The 20,150-nt window shown below is 46.3% G+C and overlaps 1 protein-coding gene across 1 annotated transcript in view; it reads left to right on the forward strand.

Moving 5' to 3' along the window:
• The first annotated feature begins 1,038 nt into the window (after window positions 1–1,038).
• LOC147701125 (chemerin-like receptor 1) overlaps window positions 1,039–20,150 on the forward strand; it is a 581,279-nt gene continuing 562,167 nt past the window's right edge. The window contains exon 1 of the mRNA XM_086929892.1: window positions 1,039–1,391. The gene's annotated coding sequence lies outside the window, so the exon portion shown is untranslated. The remainder of the gene's footprint in view (window positions 1,392–20,150) is intronic.

A 20,150-nucleotide genomic window follows, 5' to 3' on the forward strand; every position in this document is an offset into this window, starting at 1 on the left:
AGGGTGAGTCTGGCCACTGCGTTCTATATGGTCTGCTGTCTCTTTGGGAGGTGTGGTGATTGATAACATAGACCAGGGCTCCTGTAAAGGATTACTAGTTACACTTCTTTTAGGGCCACTTCACATCTCTTTTTCTTCCCTTCTTATGCGCTCCTTATACATTTCGAATAGTTAGCGCCCTTTCTATCCAGCGCCTTCTAGTCGTTGAGCTTTGGTGATATCTCCTGTTTTCCTCTCCTTACCAACCCAGCCCGGTACCTCACGTCCTCACTGGAAGGGGGCAGGGACCCGTTGCCTGGCACTAGTTCGCCGCGCTCTTTCGCGGGGAGGTGCAAGGACAGGTAACAATACCTCGGAGCGGCTCATCTGAATATTGGATTTCACCGATATTAGCAAACTTCAAGAGCGCGCAGGGCGGGAGCAGCAGGCGCGGCCACGTGACGCGGCCACGGAAGATAAATGCGAGACCTTGGATTCCCAGGGAGTGGGGAACGAAAAATAAAGATCGAGACTGGAGAGACCGACGAGGGGAGAGAGAAAGAAAAACACAGAGAGAGAGAAGCAGAGGAGGAGGCAGAGATAGTTCGCAAAAGAACAAAGAGCGTGAAGAGAAAGAGAGTGTGAGGGAGAGGCACATAAAAAGAGACACAAAGAGTGAGAGGGAGACTGACTAAGAATCAGAGAGAACAAAAAGGGTAGTCAAACGGGGGCGGGAGAAGCAGAGAAGAAGGCAGAAGAAGTGGCAGAAGGACAGAGAGCGTGAAGAGAAAGAGAGTGAGGGAGAGGCAGACAAAAAGAGACACAAAGAGAGAGAGGGAGACTGAAAAAGAGATACAACAAAAAGGATAGAGAAACAGAGAGAGGGAGAAAGGCAGTGTGATCGAGAGTGGTACGAGAAAGGAGAAATAGAAAGAGAAGGTAGAGAAAGGCAGTCTGGTGGGAAGTGAGAAGCGCAGGAGAGGAATGAGGTAGAGAGCCGGGAGAGAGAGAGGTGGAAAGCGAGATAGTGAGTTAGGCAGACAGTTGGGCAAAGTGAGAGTCATCAAGATGAAAAGGTAGAGAGATAGATAGAAAGAAAGAGACATAAAATTAGACAGGCGGAAGGGATACGTGAATATAAAGAGGCAAACAGAGACAGATAGTGAGAAATAGAGAGGGGGCTGGGGCGAGAGAGAACGGAGTGGGCGGGGCTCTGACATACCCATTTCTGGACGGACTCGTGCAGTTTCCTGCCTGCTCCTCGCCGCCTCATTGAGCCGCCGGTGCCCGAGCGGTGCCCAAGCTGCCCGGGTGTTCACATGCAGGGAGCCCCGAGAGAGGAGCTCTGCCCTCTGATGGAAGACTGCGCCCGCCAAGGACGTCTCGAGCTCTCCGCGGAGGGGCCACGAACGGTAGGTGCACATGGTTGGGGACACACCTGCCATTTCCCTCAGTCGCGGGTTCAGGGGCTCCCGTTCTGGTGCTGGGGTGGGTGGTAGTGGTAACCACAAACATAACTCTTTTTATGCAGCGTTCATAACCTAAGGTTCATGACGGGGGATGGGGGGGGGGGGGGCTTTATGATGTAAGTTGTTGCCAACACTGAAATAATAAGGATGGCAGGAAATGTCAGCGCGGCCAGGATTAAAACGTGTGATCTGAATCTATCTGAGACCGCTGCAGCACGTGCCTCAACTTGCTGAGCAATCGCGCCTCGACCGGACTATGTGCCATTCTATTTACACACACACCTTCGAAATGGAACCAGTTGCTCACTGACACTGAGATATTGACCGCGACCTGCGCGTTATAGACAAGTCTCTGCAGCAGGTGCATTAACCCCCTTAGCTTTGTTACTTTGATTAGAATCCATAATCTGCTTGCTATTTACAGATCTCTGTCGTACCGTAAACTACCGACGCTGCATCACTAATCTTACAAACTACTGCTTACACACAGTCTTCTGGGCACGTGCATTAACCTTATATTGTATCTAACGGGGCTGCAACCTGCGGGACACTTAGCAGACACATGTCTCTAAAGCGTGCATCTCATCCCCATGAATTGCTTCACTTGTGTGGAGCTGGTGGCCTGCAGGTAAAACACCTCTCTGCAGTAGGAGCATTCGTCTCCTGAGCTATGCTCGTTCGTTTTATAGGAACCAGAAGAATGCAAGACACCGATGAATCCCTGCCACAGATGCCTTGTCTGGATCCTAAGCTCACACAATGTTTATTTTTCTGTTTATTGGGAGTGTTGTGCATTTCTACAAGTCCCCGAGGACGCTTTGGATCTGCGAAAAATCAAGATAAATAAACACGGAAAGGTCTGCAAACACGAGAGTTGTAGGGGAGCCAGATGTGGGCTCTGACATTCTTCCGAGGCTCCCAGAAGGGTTGTGGTGGGCATTGGACTCTTCTGGACCACGTCACATTCACTGCTCTGTGCAGACTCAAGGGCCGGGCTGGCCCCTGAGTTTAGGGCCCTGAACCCCGAAGAGCTCCCACCATACCAGTCTTTGGAAGGAGCAATATTGGATCAGAGGGGCTGACAAGGACCGTAGGGTCCTGGCGGGACACAATGTGGCTGGGAATAACCAGGACCTAGTATGCCCCAGTATGCTTTGTGCATAATGTCCTGTTTTACACCGAGCCCCACGCAGAGCTTTCAGGGCGGCTGAATGCGGTCCTGTTTGCCTCTGCAGACACACGTCTCCTGAATGTGCCCCATTGCAGCCTGTATATCCTATTTTACTGAACTATCAATCGTCTTCCCATGGCCGGTGACGGCGTCACCTCAGTACTGTCCTCACTTCAGATTGGTGAGACATTTCCAAGAGAACACGAGTGTTAGATTCGTTGAACACTTGTTGATTCGAGGAGTGAAGGTGAGGTCCGAATCGAAAATGATTCCAATGTTTCTGACTAGTGGCCGTCCGTTTACATATCTGCATCCACCAATTGGCATGGTGTACTACACACTCCGTAATGCTTGTGTACGCCTTCACAATAAAGAATGACTTACATGCATTGCTGTCTGTCTAAACGGATGCATGGTTAGGTATTATATGTATGTTGCGCACCGTAGGTAAGTGAGCGGAGGAAGCAGTAAGATAAGTGCAGACGGTATATATATATATATATATATATATATATATATATATATATATATATATATATATATATATATATAATATATGTATATATTTATATATATATATATCTTGTATATGTGTATAACAGTTTACTGCCAATGTGCATCTTGTACGTATGCTGCCGTTGCTTTGAGCAATAAACCAGTCTGAATACGCACCAGAGTACCTGCTTCCTCGTGGGACTGGGAGGAGTTGGGGAATATACATATATTCGTGGTCAATCCTTGTAGACCACATCATTCCGATACGCATGTTTGCTGAAAACAAATAAAATACATTTTTGTTGAAAGCCCTGGAGAGTCCTGGACTGTTGTTCTTCGTCTGTGCCACTGTATGATATATATAGACAATATATATATATATATATATATATATATATATATATAGACATATATATATATATATATATATATATATATATATATATATATATATATATATATATATATATATATATATATCGCTTCAGCCTTCAAAAGTAGAAGTCACGGCACAACAAGCAGGTAGGATCTTACAAAAGTTCTTTATTTACACACATTTACACACCATGTGCAAATTAACGTGCATTGAATTGGACGGCCTACGCATTTCGGCTACTGCTAGCCTTCCACTGGACCATATGGAACATCATATATGTATAATAACAAACCTTAAAGAGATAATATAGTGAGGTGTTGAACTAATACAAAAGTAATGCTTAGAAGTGAAAAAACACTGAAATTCACCAGTTTTCGTTTTTTGACCTAATTATATCTCATGCCTCCGTCATGCACTACTTATGACCCCACGTATTACATCACTCATGACATGTAGAATGTAAATGTAAATTGATACTTGTATAGCGCACTACTCACCCGAAAGGGTCTCAAGGCGCTTGTACGAATACCGCTGTGGAACCCGTCCTGGCTTTCCCTATGAGGCGTTCACTCCTGGGCACCCCCAGGGTGACGGCCAGGCATCCTTTAGCGTTGTGGGGGCCGTTGTGGAGATTAAGAAAGTTATTGCCCAGAGTTGCAGAGTGGGACTCCATGATTAGAATAGGCACCGAGGCGAGATTTATCAGGTCCGTGGAATTTTGAGCCCAAGACCCGCCGAGGCGGGGAATTGAACCCTGGTCCCGGGCAAGACCTCTGCACCCATTGAGCCACACTTCATCACTGGTGACATTTCAAATGTCATCGTTTGTCCTCCGGCCAGGCCCTGTGCCGACCCCTGTTGTGCACGGCCTTCTTGCTCTGTGTCTTCTCAGTCTCTCTCTGAGTGTGATGGATTGTCGGTGCTATGACGTCAGGCTTTGTGCGATGTCATACTGTTTTGTCTTCCCTGTTTAGGTCGACTTTGTACATTTTGGGCAGGATTTCGAAAGCACGCTTGTACGTGTTTATGGTCCAGCTTTACAGCGCAGATTATTAACCCATTGAGCAGGCGCATGTGATGGCCAAGACCTGCATGTGAAGGAGACCTGAGAGGCATTCACACTTTACAGCTCTTTTCCTGTCTTTGTTCACTGGCTTTCTTTCTACACTATTATTCGTTCGCACTTCTTACTCTAGCATAAACAATATATCTCTCCTAGATTGAGAAATCTCACCAGTCCTGATACCCGGGACTTTGTGGGCCGGGTGCCCCGGTTCTCACACTCAGTAGAAAATAAAAACAGACCCCTAGGGCCCTATATTAATGCCCTTAACTGTAGGAGTAAACGTACTGCTCGATTTCTGAACAATGAATGTAGACATTAAGTTACTCCATGTAAGCAATATGGTTCCTGTTTACATTTCACATGCTTTACTTAATCTTACATTTCCTAAAACTGTTAGCTATTTCCACGATGTTGTGTTTCTGTAGGTTTTTTGTCCCTGCAGCATTTTACTCTAAGCGTCCAGGTGTTTAAAACAGACCAGTATTGAGAGCTCTGGAGCTGATGCTGAAGCAGTGTGAGTTTCCTACTGTGCCTGCCAGCGGGTCTAGAAGGTGTGCAGAATACTTGCTCATCCAATCCTTGGCCTCTCTGCAGAGCGCACAGAGGAATGATCATGTGTGCCCTTTACAATTGTGATTCTATTCAAATGTGTGTGAAGGATGTGCACAGTTGTCAAAATAACGACGAGGTTAAAGTAAAAAAAAAAACAGTGCTTCCAAGTGGATGGGTGCGCTGTGTGTTTGTGCGGTGGCGATGTGAAAGAGATACAAGGAAGTAAATAGAGAAGAGAGTGAAAGAAGGTGCTATAGAAGAAAGAGATTAGACATGAGCTTCATGGATTTCACAAAGATGAGGGAGAAAGAATGTGTAAGCTTCTAACATTAATTGTGGAGGGACGTGGTGTGAGGGGCAGAACAGGAGTGATTGAGACCCTCCTAAGACCACTACCCCTTCCATAGGCCTTAGTGGTGTTTAATTACTGGTTGGTGGCATGCTGTGGGAAACAGAGAATATTAGCACACTTGCTTAAACTAGGGGTGGGGGTGAAATCCGCTCCGCCGGTGGAGTTCATGGAGTTTTGCCAAAGTGTGACTCTAGAAGCAGTGCACACAGTACAGGGTTCCGCTTTGTTTTCTGATAATTGTAGTTTTGCCTTTCTGACCATAAATGTATTTGTGATATTTGTGATATTTGTGAGGTTATTTGTAGAGCGCGGCGTTCGCTCCGTAGGGAGCATCTCCGTAGGGAGCATGTATGATTGATTACACCAAAATGCAATTATAATCACATGAATTCAAGTGCTAGTGACACATGGGAAGTCTTAAGGAGAAGAGATGTGGTTCAGGGGAAAGTTACTCACAACAGAATCAGAGGAACTTGTTTAAAACTCGGCTTCCAAACTCTTCCAAACTTATTTAAAGGTAAATTGAAGTAAAATAATGGAAGTAACTAAATTGTCCTACACTGCTAAACTTTAGAAAATCCTTCATTTTTAAAGACATCTTGTATTAAATGTGTAAAAGTATGATAATCTTTTTAAAATTCAAAAAGTGTATTTCCTTAACGTGCAGAACTGTTTTGCCGTGGCACATCAGATTGTATCAGTGCGTTCAGAGGTATTTTTTAAAAAACTGATAATTTTTAAACTTGAGTTTGGAAACATTCATTCTTTCCCACACCCTGACAACAATGCCAGTATTGAACTAAGAGGCAAGTCAGCTGTAATGTGAACTCTTTGGGTGACTTGTGTTTATATTATACATGAACATTATAGTTTATTAATTTAAAACACAGAAGGTTTTGTAACACATGCTGAAGTCAGGTATGTGATAATTAAGAAAAAGGAGCTAAAATGAAATAGAACAATTGCCCAGGATCACACAATTTGTTTAAGTGGAAAGACGGGATTAATTGCAAGCTTTTCGTTTCACATTGTGCAATTTAGACACTAGATGTAAATGCTTCACTTCCACTACACCCACCATGCCACAAACCCCCCCTTGCCTCCATTAGTGCGGCACTTGGTCACAACTACTTTGTGGCCCGAGGAAAAATGCTTGTGAGTACCCATGGCATACAACATGGGGCAATGGGTCAGCCCGCTTCAACCAATCACTGACTTCACTGTGCAGCATTCTACTCTTTTGCAAAGACACAACCACACATAGTAGTTCCTTTCTTTTCCCGGGGCTGTCATGGCAATGTGTGCTTTGTGAGTCCAATAAATACTTTAGCTTTTAGTCAATGTTTACTTTTTATTCTGATGAGAGGTCCTCAATAATATAGTTTTATAGAACTAGGAAGCTATAAGGATGAATTGGGAGCGGTAATGGCAACATTAGGGGCAGCTAGATTACCTTGATTAGCATTTATAAGACACTCTGTGCAATAGGTATGGAAAATCTCTGGACAGATCCGGAAGGCTCATGTCGGGAGATATAAAAAAAAGCTGAAAACTGCACTCAAGGAGTTTAGGCTGATGGACATTTTTAGGACTGTTAAATCCACAAGTATTACATATATGTTCCTTGACTTTAAGTCCCATTATGAATTTGAACAGGTGATTGATACTATAAAGCCGAATTTGGCCAAAAAGCTCTTTCTTTAGCTAAGATGTGGCACTCTCCCACTCTTTGCAATAACCGGTAAGTGGGCGAGCACTTCAAATCGCCTCTGCCCTGGATGCCTACTAGAGGAGGAAACAGCAGTTCAGGTAGTACTCTTCTGTGTGGCATATAAAAAACCCAGGCGGAAATGGCTAATGCAATTGTGTAGGAACCTGGGTATCAGGCACTATCCTGATTTTTTCAGGATCCTAACAACAGATACCAATCCAGTTTATGTGACTTCTGTAGCAAAGTTCCTGCACTCCATGTGGTTAATCCGAAGAAATTTGCAAACATTGGACCAGGTTCATTAGTGGTATTGCCTACCCAATGTCCTGCAATAGATCTACTGAGTATCAATTACCTGGTGTAGTAAGGTCTATAGCAAATACTAACTAGTATGGGATTGGGAAGAATAGGGTGATTACACATTTTTAGGTATTTTTATTTATATTTTAAGATGTTTTACTAATATTAATCATTTTTATATAAACTCTTAATGATTTTTTATATAATCTTTTAATATGGTTGTATCCTGCCCAAAATTCCGAACGTACGTAAAAAAAATATATATATATATCTTTTTGCTGCTAACCATGATATGATCTGCACATTAGATGTTTGGATGAAATGTGCTTTTATGGTTCTAAATCAACCGCAATAAAGTTTTTTGAAATGAATAATATAGTTTTACAAAAACTATGACCATACAAAATAAGCACTGACACAGTCAAAAGTCTGGCAGTCAATACCACGCCTTTTAAATTTGCCAATCCTTGTTGACTTTTACATTTGTCGTTCTACATTCCTAATTAGCATTTTGACTATGAATTCTGGTACATGTTCTGCTTGTGATTCTACTATTACTGAGGCACAAGTAAAACTGGAATGGCAAGGAATGTGCAAATAAGTGACTAGGCCGGATCGCCTGCTCTTGTGCTGCTGTTTTCACCTTCCCGGTCTCCACCACGCACGATAGAATTGTTACAAAGCTGCATGTGCCGGCTGCAAGCTGGTGCTGGAATCACCAGGAAGACCAGTGTGTGAGCAGAGGTGGGACTGTCACTGCATGAGCAGCGGTGTGAGCAGAAGTGGGGGTACAGGAGCATCAGTGTGAGCAGAGGTGGGGTGCATGAGCAGCAGTGTGAGCAGAGGTGGGGGTGCGTGAGCAGCGTGAGGCGAGCGGAGGTGGGAGTGTGTGAGCAGCAGTGTGAGCAGAGGTGGGGTGCAGGAGCAGCAGTGTGAGCAGAGGTGGGGGTGCGTGAGCAGCGTGAGGCGAGCGGAGGTGGGAGTGTGTGAGCAGCAGTGTGAGCAAAGGTGGGGGTGCGTGAGCAGCATTGTGAGCAGGCGTGGACGTGCATGAGCAGAGGTGGGATTCTATTAGCAGAGATGGGGGTGTAGGAGGAGCAGTGTGAGCGGAGGTGAGAGTGCGTAAGCAGTGGTGTGAGCAGACCTGTGAGTGCATGAGAAGTGGTGTGAGCAGACATATGAGTGCATGAGCAGTGGTGTGAGCAGAGGTGGGAGAGTGTGAGCAGTGACGTGAGCAAAGGTGAGAGTGCATGAGGGGCGGTGTGAGCAGAGGTGTGAGTGCGTGAGCTGTGTGAGCAGAGTTGATAGTGCGTGAGCAGCATGAGCAGAGTTGGGGGTGCACGAGAACTGGTGTGAGCAGAGGTGTGGGTGCGTGAGCAGAGGTGGGAGTGCATGAGGAGCAGTGTGAGCAGCAGTTTGAGCATAGGTGGGGGTGCGTGAGCAGTTTGAGCTGAGGTGGGAGTGCGTGAGCAGCAGTGTGAGCAAAGGTGGGGGTGTGTGAGCAGCGGTGTGAGCAAAGGTGGGGGTGTGTGAGCGGCAGTGTGAGCAAAGTTGGGGGGTGTGAGCAGTAGTGTGAGCAGAGGTGGGAGTGCGTGAGCAGAGGTGTGAGCAAAGGGGGGGGGGTGTGAGCAGCAGTGTGAGCAAAGGTGGGGGTGTGTGCGCGGTAGTGTGAGCAAAGTTGGGGGGTGTGAGCAGTAGTGTGAGCAGAGGTGGGAGTGCGTGAGCAGCGTTAGCAGAGGCGGGAGTGCGTGAGCAGCATGAGCAGAGTTGGGAGTGCGTGAGCAGCGGTGTGAGCAGAGGTGGGAGTGCATGAGCAGCGGTGTAAGCAGAGGTGGGAGTGCATGAGCAGCGGTGTGAGCAGAGGTGGGAGTGCATGAGCAGCGGTGTGAGCAGAGGTGGGAGTGCATGAACAGTGGTGTGAGCAGAAGTGGGGAGGTGTGAGCAGTGGTGTAGTCAGATGTGGGAGTGTGTGAGGAGCAGTGTGAACAGAGGTGGGAATGCATGAACAGTGGTGTGAGCAGAATGTGGAATGGAGGAGGAGTAGGCACAGAGCAGTGTATGAAGAGGGGACGGTGTGTAGCAGAAGTATAGGAGAATACCTGCCGCCCCCCTCACCGCACAGCTCCGCTTGTGTTGTGCCTGCCTGAGCCAGCTGCTGCCGCCTTGGGAGTTTCGAGACCCCCACCCCCAACCCCCCCCGCTGGTAAATTGTGCCTTTCTTTTCTGGTATTTCGTTTTAAATTGTACTGTGCCTTAATATTTTCTTTCTATTGCCCTGCACTCTTGACTGTTCTTTGTGCCCCTGCCCCGCCCCCTTTTGCCTTCCGTTTCTCCCTGTCCCCGCCCCCGCTCTCCCATTCGACGCCCGCTCCCACCTCCCAGCTGCTCCTCCCTCCCAAATCCCCTCATGTCTCCTTCAACCATACCTCCAAACCCCACTGGACCGACCACCGCTGCGTCCACTTTACCTTCAGGAAGTCCACCGCACATCGCCGCACACAACAGATGCCTCGTCGCTGCGGGGGAAAAATCACCGAAGAGCAGGTAGCTACCGCCCTCGCCCAGAGCCCACCAGCCGACCCTGCCGAACCCGACACCGCCGCCCTCAACCTTCGACAGTGGATCAACGACTGTGCCAACACCCTCGCCCCGCTCAAGACACCCTCCAACAGTCACACCAACAAGAAAGCCACCCGGTTCACTGAATACCTCAAGGCCTCCAAGCATACTTGCCGGAAATTGGAGAAGAAATGGCTCCACGAACGATCAGCAGACAGCCACACGGCCCTCAAGAACGCCACCCGCAGACACCATCAACTCATCAGAACCGCCAAGAGGACCGCATTCAAGGACCGCCTGGATAACAATGCACACACCAGCAAAGAGCTCTTCAACATCATGAAGGAACTCTCCAACCCCAGCTCCAACAACAGCGACATCCCCCCTTTGCAAGACCTGTGCGACTCACTGGCCACCTACTTCCACCGCAAGATCACAGACATCCACGATAGCTTCAACGCCATGACCGCCCCGCCAACCTCCGAGACCCCCACCGCCATGATCACCTGCTGCCTGACCGCATGGTCCAACGTCAACGACGATGACACCATCAAAATTATGAACTCCGTCCACTCCGGATCTCCGTCAGACCCTTGCCCGCACCACGTCTTCAACAAAGTCAGCACAATCATCGCACCCCACCTCCGGAAAGTCATCAACACCTCCTTTGAGACAGCAGCCTTCCCAGAGAGATGGAAGCATGCCGAGATCAACGCCTCACTCAAGAAACGCAAGGCGGACCCCAAGGACCTCAAGAACTTCCGTCCCATCTCCCTACTCCCGTTCCTGGCAAAGGTCACCGAGAAAATCGTCAACAAGCAAATGACCCGCTACCTCGAGGACAACAACATCCTGGACCCATCCCAGTCCGGCTTCCGCAGCAACCACAGCCCCGAAACCGCCCTCATCGCCGCCACCGATGACATCAGGACCCTGATCGACAACGGAGAAACAGCAGCCCTCATACTCCTGGACCAGTCAGCCGCCTTCGACACGGTCTGCCACCAGAAACTACGAAAACACCGACACGACGCCGGCATCCAAGAGAAGGCCCTGGACTGGACCACATCCTTCCTCTCCGGAAGAACACAGAGCATCCACCTTCCCCCCTTCAGCTCCACCGCCACCGAGATCATCTGCGGCGTACCCCAGGGCTACGCCATCAGCCCAACACTGTTCAACATATACATGGCACCCCTCGCCTACGTCGCCCGCCACCACAACCTCAACATCATCTCCTACGCCGACGACACCCAGCTGATCATCTCCCTCACAAAAGACCCTCACCCCGCCAAAACCAACCTCCACGAAGGAATGAAGGCTGTTGCCGAATGGATGAGGAACCGCCAACTGAAGCTGAACTCGGACAAGACGGAAGTTCTCATCCTCGGCTCCACCCTCTCAGCATGGTACGACTCCTGGTGGCTGACATCGCTGGGAACAGCCCCGACACCCACGGACCACGCACGCACGCAACCTGGGGGTCATCCTCGACTCCACCCTCTCCATGACCAAACAGGTCAACGCCGTCTCCTCATCCTGCTTCAACACACTACGAATGCTCTGCAGAATCTTCAAGTGGATCCCCACCGAAATGAGAAGAACAGTAACACAGGCCCTCGTCTCCAGTAGGCTGGACTACGGAAATGCCCTCTACGCAGGAACGTTGAACAAACTCCTGAAACGGCTGCAACGCATCCAGAACGCCTCGGCACGACTGATCCTCGACATCCCCCGCTGCAGCCACATCACAACCCACCTGAGGGACCTACACTGGCTCCCCGCCAACAAGAGGATAACCTTCAAGCTCCTCATCCACGCACACAAACCCCTCCACAACGCCGGCCCAGCATACCTCAACAAACGACTCAGCTTCTATGCCCCTACCCGCAAGCTCCGCTCCGCCGACCTCGCCCTCGCCACAGTGCCACGCATCTGAAAAACAACCGCCGGCAGCAGATCCTTCTCCCACCTCGCCGCCATGACCTGGAACACCCTCTCCACCAACCTAAAGCAGACCCAAAACCTCCTGCCTTCAGACAACTTCTCAAGACCTGGCTCTTCGAACAGTAGCAGCACCCCCCCCAGCGCCTTGGGACTCTCACAGGTATGAAGCACGCTTAACCAATGTCCTGATTGATTGATTGATTGATTGATACAGGGGTAAACATGCAAGAAGCGATAGGAGTGAATGACCTGGAAGCAGTGTGTGAGCAAAGGTGTGAGTGTGGGAATGGGGCAGTTTTAGCAGTGGTGGAAGGAAGGCGAGAGGGCATTGTATGCACAAAGGGGCACTGTGTGCCCAAAGGCAGGAGTGGGCACCTGTGCTACCATTGAATTAAGGGCCTGATTTAGAGTGTGGCCGATGGGTTAATCTGTCGCAATGTGATAGATATCCCGTCCGCTTTATTACTAGTGCATTATATCCTCTGGCGCTTGCAATGAGGTCGTCTGGATATCTGTCATGTTTGTAATGGAGTAACCCTTCCACCAAACTCTATATCATTCTCTTTATACAGTATTTAATCTTAAAATAGATGCAATTGCAGCATTTTACAAGTGGATATGACTACAGCGCTCCTGTCACACCTACATACTTTAATATTGTAATTAAAAATGGATCATCTGCCCCAGGGTGCTACCAATACATTTTTGAATCTGGCTCGCCTGGCATGAGATGCTTGTCCAGCCATTCATTTCTTCTTAAGTCACATCCTCCGCCTTCTAAAACTTCCAGGGGCAATTTTACAATAAGTGGCGCATCCCTGCATATCAGCAGGGATGCGCCACTTATTGTGTGCCATGCCTCCTCCACCATTGATGTGCGACATTTACAATGCGGCGCACCAATGGGCAAAAACGGCACAGATGCGTGACGCATCTGTGCCGTAAAAGCGGCGCATTGCTGAAGTTGCGTCGCAAGCGCGACGCAGCTCCAGCAAAGCTCTTGGGGCCCTATCTTGATAATGCTGCGTCAATCCTCACGCCTGCTTCAAGCAGGCGCAGGATTTTGACGCAGCATGGGCCCCAAAGTGACTTAGTAAAATCTTGTAGATTACACTCAGCCACTTTTAAAGGGCGTTCCTGCGCTGGAACGCCCCTCCCCCCTGCGTAGGAACGCCTCCTTCTGGCGCAGGGCTTTACAACGTGACGCATCCCCCAGACTCGTCACTTTGTAAGTACCCCGCACCATGGTGCTTCTTTTGCGCCGCCGTTGCGTCACTTTTGTAAATCTGCCCCATAGTCCTTTTATTTAGAGCAGGATAACAAAGCTATACCTTACAGAATGGAAAGTGGTGTGCGCCACAAACCAAGACTTCTCAAAGTTCTCAGTTCTCCTTACGCTGGAAAGTTCAAATCACAAAAATGAACATTGCTCCAAGATTTAATAATGTTTTTGGAATGTTACCTTTGGAAATGCCAAAATCAGTCTTCTGGGAGAATAAGAGAGAGGTTTTTGTATTCATAGGCAGGAGAACGGGCGCTGTTCAAACGCTCTAAACTGTATGCCACAACCATTATCTTAGAATAATAATCGTGGATTGCTTTTAGTTAACCCATTAATTGGCTTACATGGTCAAAACACACACACAGACACTGTTGTGGCTTAATATGGAAAAGTCTTGAAGGAACAAGAGGGATCCCACAAGCCAAGGGGACAGAGCACCGAATAAACGGTAAAATAAAAATAAAAACCTTGGAAACCTATAATTTGCACCACATACAGAGCACCTTCACGTGCCAATCGGTCACCAGCTACACTCAATTTAGAACCTCTTGCTTAGCAAAAGGAGTACCACGTGAAATTGTAGAAAATACACAAAGCTTTAATGTCACAATGTACGACACAGCATTAATACACATGTACTCTTTTTTTCAATATGTATAAAGAATTTTAAAAGTGGTTTAAAAACTTGTACAAAATAAATGACAGACAATGTCCCATAAAAACAAATCCATATGGCAGAAACAAAATTCTAAAAAGAAAAGGAAAGAGAAAATCACTCTCGTTACCCTGAGATTGTTTTCTCTGTTCACAGAGCCTGGCAGCATTTCTAAAGCAGATAATATAAAGGTGAAAGCAACATTTCTGGAATACTGTGAAGACCTAAGAAATGCAAAAACAACAGTTGATGGACAGAATGCAGAACAATGTCATACATTCACCCCAGTACAGAGATCTGGGCCTAAATCCATCGTTTTTTTGCACTCCACACCACCCCAGTTCAGACATGGCCATATGCAAATCAGCCTTGACCCCGTGCCTCATGGGAACAGTCCAGCCCGAACTGCCAAGCCATGTCTTTCCTGGACCGGAATCAACCATCCTAGGACCGGTTTCTGGCTATCAGACCTAAGAAAGAACAAGCATTGGCATAGCCAATAGGTCTCGCTTTTGGGAACTTATAAGTGATTAGGCATGCAGCACATTAGCCTGGGTGCTGGGCCGTTAGGAATTGAAGAGCTATACAATTGCTACACACTGGGTCATGCAGCCCAATTCAGGGATACATGTTGTATCTTATGTTAAAAATAGCTTAGTTCTCAAATTCCTAATATGGCAGATTCCAGACAGGCTGTTTTGGGCTCCAAGGTCTGGCATAAGGAGTACGCAGCTATGTATCATGACAAGAAATGCACCCATCATAAGTGGAAGTGCCACAGACTGCATATGTTCAGCACATACAATTGGGGGTAATACGTAAACGATTTTAAAAATTACTTTCCACATTTTTACCTTGGACGTTAGTCTTCCCGAAAAAATGTGACATAATTAAAATTAGAAGCAGTTAACTAAGAACCATTGATTCCAAGACTAAGTCCAGGCAACTGGGGAAAATTATATTGAGATGATGGGGATGCATTCAAAATATATGATCTTGTACAGCTATGTGAATGCGGTTATAGTGACTGTCTTCTGTGGACACCTGCTGTGTATGCACATATTGTTTTTGTCTACGAAATAACAAATAAAAGTACATTTAAAAAAATGATGAACCAAAACCAGCCATATCTATAGGATCTAGCAAAAACAGGAAGTGCATCTAAAGTCACTTGTGATTTTAGGCCATCATAAAGCACATCATAAATGACTTAATTTATGCTTGCACTAATGCATCCATTCATTGATAAACTGACACATGTTTGCCTTTATCTATCCACAAAAAGAACACTAATACAAGCATACATTACATTACATTAAAACTAGGTATAAAAAAGAAAAACATGTCACCCCCTAAATGTAGCAGGACTAGGCTTGCAAGTAGAAAATAAATACCTTAAAGAAAGTAGTGGACTGAGTGAAAACACTGCTCGTTTGAGCTGCTACAACTTAATTCTGCATCCGGTTAAAGGTTGGTCAAACATTTTAATGAAACTTGTCAGTCTGGAAGATAGTTCTAAACTCTTGAATGTGTTAAAGTAATTATAGTTTAGCACTAACTGCTTACTATTCATCAGATTTGCAGTCGTTTATTTCCCATACAATCATGCATGCAAGACTAAGTCATGGTTTTTGATAAATATATTTTCTATTATGTGGGATCATTTCTCTAAGTTAGTTTAATCATTTTACAAATTGTCAACGTTGTAGGTAGTGAATCGCCTCGAATACAGGACACAAACGTACTAGATCATTTACAGTATCTAGGATTATTTATAGTATTGTAGTGCCCAGTGACAGCACACAGAGAAGTACAAAGCAATGGGACAGTAATTTGTTTCGATGCCAAGCGGCATTTACTCTTTCTGAGTCCAAACAATTGGCCAAACTGTTTTTTTCCATAGCCCAGGTAGCAAATTCAACCATTAGACAACTTTAAATAAAAAGCTGGTGTTCAATTAGCATCCTGAGGGAAGCACTGTAACTGCCACTCAGAATGCCCCCTTTGCTGGCAATTTTTAGTATTACAGATCTACAAGGGGGCCATGCTGCCAAAGTGCTTCCTGTTTGCTTTGTGCATGTAAGGATTGCGGCGGGGGCATGAGCAGCCTCCCACCTGAGCGTTTGGAAGCAACAGCAGCTCGCTCCTCCCGCAGACCCCCTCAGACTCTTCTCTTGCAGCTGCTGTTTTCACACATATAATTGATTGGCTTGCCCCCTTGCTTTTGGTGAAGGGAAGCCCAATCAGCCAAAGAAAAGTGGAAAAAACATAAACAAAATTCTTCTACTTTTCCTTCTCAGAAGGGGCTTCTCTTCGCCAAAAGTAGGGAGAGGAGCCCCAACAGCGGTCTGTGACCAGCAGCTGCAGGAGGAAAAGAGGGAGAGTCGCATCGGAGGATGGAGCAGTTTTAGGCACACTTCAGGTGAGAGACCGTTTGTGCTGCTGCAGCGCCCCAGATTTCGGGCCGGGTGAGGCGCCAACAGCCTTATTTCCTGCAGCTGTAGGACAATAACGGTTGTCAGTTACCCTACAGCCCCTTTTTGTGCACCCTCGCCCACTGCTTGTGAACATAACTAGCGTAGAGGGTAGTTAGCAGCCAATTATTGATTGCAGAAGCGTACCTATAAACGCATTGATTTATAAGGCACGCACAGACTTGTTATTATTATTTATCAACAATAACTGTTGTTTTAGAAAGTAAAAGTTAATATTTATTTTCTGCTATTGACAATGAGAAGACTAGTTGGAGACTGAGGGCACAGCTTTTCCAGGCAGTGTGAATACTTTCATTCCTGTGACTCGGGGAAATGAAATGAAAATAGAGACGTGGGTCCTAAAATGTACATGTTTCTCTCCTGGGCGCCTGCCTCAAGTACCACCCGAACCTTGACTTTAGCAGTAACAAGCTGCAGACCCCGAGCAGCTTCTAGGAATGTGTCCATTGCTCCGGGTACGTGAACCTTCTGAAAGGGTCTGAAATAAAGTGCTTTATTGTTCACTTTGTATGCGCAGTTAAGAATAATAATAATGAAGTTGACAAAATATGAGCATGTTCCGAGTTGCACAACTTAAAACAAGCGGGAGCTAATAAAAGCAGTCATGTATGTTTACACTGCGTGGAGCGAGAGGGCACAGAAAAGGAGGTGGGGAGGTCATGATGAAGGCGGGGAGGATGGTAATGGGGAAGTAGGGCAGGGCCTAAAGAGTAAATAATGATGTAGGAGGAGAGAATGACTATATGCTCTCCATGCAACGCAGCTACAGAAGCTATAAATTGCAGCCACAGTTGCACTGATTATAATAAAAATATACTCCTTTGTAAACTCAAGCACGTCACCCCTGACGCAGGAGCCATGCTAATACACAAGCCCAAAGTAGTCTCTAAAAATAAAAATTGTGCACAAGCGCGCATGCCTTGCGCTAAAAGTTTTAAAAAAAAGTGTCGGCAAAAGTGAAAGCATTTCCCTTGCGGGAGCGAGCAGCGCCAGGAGCGATAATTGCTACCACATGGTGCCAAAGCTCGCTCCCGCAAAGGAATCGCCAAACGTGCACGTGTTGCTATTGAAAGCAATGCAACACGTGCACATTTTTAGGGCAAAAAGTGAATCAACTCCAAAAGGTCTTTTTCCTATGAAGTGCATCCGCGCCGCGTAGGCGAGACCTAAAAATTAGTTAACTAAATGCAATTATTATAGATCTTTGGCTACACGAGAACCCACTATGGGCCCGATTCACAGAACTAACTTAAGACAAAATCCTAAACTTACTACTTTTGGTATTCACAGAATGCACTTACTACTTTTGGAATTCTCAGAATGCATTTACTACTTTTAGTATTCCCAGAATGGATGTACGACTACTAACTTTACGTCCACACTCGGGCCGGAAATTCTGGCCCGGAGGCAGATCTTCTGGCCTGGAGGCAGAGCTTCTGGCTTGGAGGCGGAGCTTCTGGCTTGGAGGCGGAGCTTCCGCCCCAGAGGTGGGGATTTCAGCCATGGCTAAATACCCACCTCCGAGCTGGAAGCTCTGCCTCCAAGCCACAAGCTTCGCCTCCGGGCCAAAAGCTCCGTCTCTGGGCTGAAAGCTCCGCCTCCTAGTCGGAATTTCCGGCCCGAGTGCGGACATAAAGTTAGTAGTCGTAAATCAATTCAGTGAATACCAAAAGTAGTAAGTGCATTCTGTGAATACCAAAAGTAGTAAGTTTAGGATTTTGTCTTGTTAATTCTGTGAATCGGGCCCACAGTATCTATCTATTGACCTTACACCAGTAGTTTTCAAACAATTTAACGCCATGCCCCCAAGTGGAAAAAAGTCATTGAGGCCCCCCTCAAAGATTTTCACAATTATTTTATGAAACTGACAATCTTTAAATATGTCTAGACTTATTTAAACATTGCATTTAAGTTCTGTGAGCGTTTTAAAAATGCAATCAAATACATGATTGCCAAACATGCTATTCTGGTCAGGCAGGCCTTAATAACGTTTATAAGTATCCAGAGTGTGAGCATGAAAAATGGGGTGAGGAGATTTGAAAAATATTTGGACTCCCTTCCCTCGTTGACACCGACTCCCAGGCATGATATAAATGACACAACATGTTCGTGATGGGCCATTACTGAGCAGCTTACTGCCACTCATTCCCCCACCCCTGCTGATAACAAAGCACTGTTATCAGCATAATGCTTATTTTGGCCAGAGCCTAGTGCCCCCCCCCAAGATCACTTGAGGCCCTCCCAGTTTGAAGTCCCCAGGCTTACACAATGGGAGCGATCACTTCTTTTCTGCTTCAGGGCAGGCTCAATTTATTGGTCTCTGTGTTTTAAAAGTGTCCCAGACCTGGAAGGGGAAATGGTATCATCTTGCCCAGTCTGCGCAAATGCTATTGCACTTCATGTTTTTCTGTAATTTGCACAATTTGCCTTTTAAGCACTTTTTGAAACCCTTGTTATGTAAACTAGGATTCAGACGGTGTAGAGTAGCTTTGCTTTATTTACAGCCTTTAAGCTCATCTTAAATTTTTTATTTTGTCTGTGCCTTTCTGACATCAGCTACCCGGGCAAGAAAAACAACGAAAGGGTAACTGCGCATTGGTCTTTTTACCGTCTCATAATTTTTATTGTAATTTTAAGCTGAAGCATGCTTTAGGAAGTTTTAAACATGCATGATTTTTGTGCATTGGATTAAAGTGTCTCTCTTAAAGTCAGTATATTAAAGAGTCCCACTTGCATCTTGCTGTTGCTATGAACTATTTGTACTTTTTCTTTGACAGTATTTATTTCTGTGGTTTGCATTTTATGACCTATATAGGTCAAGTAAAGATATTCAATTGAATTGAAACTCAACTCTTTTCAATCCCATAAGACATTCCTCACACCAAGCATGTCAACAAGCACAGAGACTGTCTAGAATCCCAGGGCTTGTTCACTCCAAGGGACCTTTATGGTGCAATGGGTGCATCAGGATCAGAGGGGAAGAAGTGAGCTGGTCCTTATGGCAAGAACACAAGATCATAGCCATAGATAACATGCTTCTTAAAGGCTCCCTAAAGTTATTTCCTAAAGTTCAATCAGGAATATAATCTTCCACAAACAGAGAGATAGTAATATGCCCACTTATCACACGCCCTGAAACAAACGCCAGGCACTTCACCCGTCTCTTTGTTATGACCACCATCCTCCACTACTCGCTGGCATGGAAGGACTATGAGGAAACAATCTCTGGTCCTTAGGGTCATCTTTGACGGACATGGTATTCTCAGGAGACAACATAAATGGACTTCGACTCTACTGTGGTGGGAAGCACGACTGAAAATCTAATTTCAAGAAGGAGACCAGGAAACTATCCTAAAAGAACACAACAAGTGCCTGAGGGAAGCCTGTCGAAGATACAGGTATTTTAAGATCTGACATCACTGGCACTGGCCCCAATACACACCGCACAAGGTTAAGATGTGTCCAGGTTCAAGGTGCAAGAGATGAGGTCATAGAGACGGGGATGCAGTACGTATACTGTCCCTAAATCTCTAGGTACTGGCACCAAATCTGGGATACCATTTAGGTCGACTTAGCCTTAGCTACTGATCTCATTGCCGGCCGGGTTAGCATTACCACATGCTGCTATGGACCAGACCCTCGAGCTTTACACACAAAGTGATGGCTGTCCACAGCTCTGGCCATGGCAAAGATAGGGATTTTATGACACTGAAAAGAGACAATGATAACACCTATGCATAA

The sequence above is a fragment of the Lissotriton vulgaris genome, chromosome 7 (assembly GCF_964263255.1).
Source record: "Lissotriton vulgaris chromosome 7, aLisVul1.2, whole genome shotgun sequence".
Taxonomy (NCBI): Eukaryota; Metazoa; Chordata; class Amphibia; order Caudata; family Salamandridae; genus Lissotriton; species Lissotriton vulgaris.